Source organism: Chrysochloris asiatica, unplaced genomic scaffold, assembly GCF_000296735.1.
Source record: "Chrysochloris asiatica unplaced genomic scaffold, ChrAsi1.0 scaffold00278, whole genome shotgun sequence".
In the NCBI taxonomy this organism is placed as follows: Eukaryota; Metazoa; Chordata; class Mammalia; order Afrosoricida; family Chrysochloridae; genus Chrysochloris; species Chrysochloris asiatica.
In genome coordinates, this window is record NW_006408796.1 from 387,429 (window position 1) to 390,395 (window position 2,967).

Below are 2,967 nucleotides of genomic sequence, written 5' to 3' on the forward strand. Positions count from 1 at the left end.
GGAGTATTGTTTAAAGAATAATAGTGGCAACCCCCTCAAACTGTCCCCAGGTGTAAACAGATTAACCTAGATGTTCTTCTTCCTCCTGAAAGCTTAAGCCAGGTATCTGAAACAGCTTGACTCCTTTCAGACCTTTTAAATCCTTTTCACCTTTACCCATTAGAGATTAAGTGCTAAAGGTATGTTAAGTAGCCTTGAGAAATCTCACATCTCTGCCTTAGGTCATTTAAGCCTAAAAAGTAATTTATAACAGTTTGCTTGAATTTTTGGAAAATTAAGAATGTTAGATTATTAAAACAATCTGCAATGTATATTTTAGAATTTCTTCCTGTAAATCATTGTGTCCTGTTTTGAACAATTAATCACATCTCATTTCTGTACCCTGTCTTATCTGAATAATCACCTTCTTCCTTTGTGCAAAATCCCTCCCTGAAAAAATAAAAGACAAATGCAGATTGAATGCTGCATGCAATACTGCCTGCAGTGCGATGCTGCCTGCAATGCAGGGTCTGCCTGCCAGTTTTGCATCCACTCTGGTCTCAGAGTGTCTCCTTTTTTTTTCTCTCTGCGTCTTTGTGAATATTCTTTCTCTATTTCTTTCGCCACCAGATCTCCCTACTTCGTGAACCAAACTTTCCTGTCGAGGCAGGTCCCCGACACATTAACAACCTGCAATATGAAGATGATACAACCTGGTTTGCTGAAAGTGAAGAGGACTTAAATTATTTTCTGTTGAAGATCAAAGACCACAACTGTCAGTTCGGATTTCATCTCAATGTAAAGAAAACAAAAATCCCCACCACTGGACCAGTAAACAATATTCTTATCAATGGAGAAAAGATTGAAGCTGTCAAATACTTCATCTTTCTTGGATCAACCATCAACACTTACGGAAGCAGCAGTCAAGAAATCAAATGACAAAATGCATTAAGCAAATCTGCTGCACAAGACCTTTTAAAAATGTTCAAGAGCAAAGACGTCAGCTTGAGGACAGAAGTATGCCTGATGGAAGCCATGGTATTTTCAAAAACCTCATATGCATGCAAATTTTGGACAGTAAGTAAGGAAGATCAGAAAAGAACTTATGCATTTGAGTTATGGTGTTGGAGGAGAATATCGAAAGTACCATGGACTACCAATAGAACCAACATATTTGTGTTGTTAGAAGTGCAGTCATAGTGCTCCTTGGATTACAGGATGGTCAGACTTCATGTCTCATCATTTGGACATACTGTCAGGAGGGACCAGTCACTGGAGAAGGATATGTTTGGTAAGGTGGAGGGTCAGAGAAAAAGAGGAAGACCCCCCCAATGAGATGGATTGGCAAATTGGCAGCATCAATGGGCTCAGTTGTGACAACAATTGTGAGGTTAGCTCAGACCCAGGCAGTTTTTTGTTCTGTTGTGCATAGTGTTGCTATGATAAGGTACTGACTCAATGGCAGCTACCAACAACAACAACATCAGTTAGAACCATCTTGAGGGCACTTAACAACAACACACAGCAAAAGGCAGTTATTAGAACAAAATAATCGGATAACGAATGCTTTAAAATCAGGAAACTGTGCACGTGGGTCATATTCTTTTACCATACTTATTCAGTCTGTATGCTTAACATATAATCTGAAAAGCTGGACTGAATGAAAAAGAATGTGCCATAAGGTTTGGAGGAAAGTTCATTAACAATCTGCAATATGCATTAAGTGAAGATGAAGACACATTTGTTAATGAAGAGCAACAAATTCAGTTTTCAGTATGAATTACAGCTCAATATAAAGAACCATCTGTTTTATAATTGTTAGGTTCTATCAAGTCATTTCCAACTAATAATTACCTTATGCACAACAATATAACACACTTTCCAGTTCTGTGTCATCCTCACATACACTGTTACACTTGAGCCCATTGCTGTAGCCAATTTGCCAGTCCACCTTGTTGGATCTCCCTTTTTTTTTGCTGATCCTTCAATGTACCTAGAATGATGTGATTTTCCATATACTGGCCCTTCCTGATAATCTGTCTGAAGTATGAAAGAAAAAGTCTGGCCATCTTGGTTTCCAAGAAGAATTCTGGTTGTATTTCTAACACACATTTGTTCATTCTTCTCACAGTCCACGGAACATTCCAACACTACAATTCAAATGTTTCAATTACTTTATGAGCTTCCTTAATCATTGTACAACTTTTACATGCATTTGAGGCTATTAAAAACACCAGTTATTCCCCCCTCTATGACTGAAACTCAAAGGGCACACATAAGCATATATGTAAGCTTCCTGGTGATAGCATTGGTCTACTGGTGAGTGGAAAAGGAGTAAAGGCAGCAATGAAGAAATGAGCTGTATTCAGCCATGTTCCATGGACTCCTGTTGAGCTGGAAATGAGAGACAGAAGGGGAAGGGCTGATTGGTCCAAAGTGTGGTGAGACCTGGGTACACTTGAGCCCATGGACAAGGACATTGCCATGGAGGGCTAGAGCTGAGAATGAAACATCAAGCTTCTATGAAGTGAGGGGAGATGCACAAGAACACCCATACTTGCAGATAACACCCGTTTGACCTAGCATCAATGGCTTGATAATCAGAACTCAATTATAGGAAGATTTTTTAAAAAAAAATTGATAAGGAAACGAGGGTAAATTGCTACAATTTGATGAACTTGACCTATGCTCAAGTAAGTAGTATCTCTAAATACCATCAGAGAAGGAAGGAGTCATCACATCAAGTATCAATGTTATCTCCTCTGTATACTGGGTAGATAGGGACAGGCAAGTTAGACATCGGTTACCTTAAGTGAGGGGGCAATAAAGGCATGAAGTGACTGGCTTACAAAGTTTCAAGAGGGAGTTTAATATAAGAGTATCTGAGGGAAGATAATACAGTCTCCAATGAATAGTCTTCATCTTGTCTAGATAAAGAGATGGGGATAAGATTCTTATGATTCAATAGTGAGTAATTGTTATCATGAT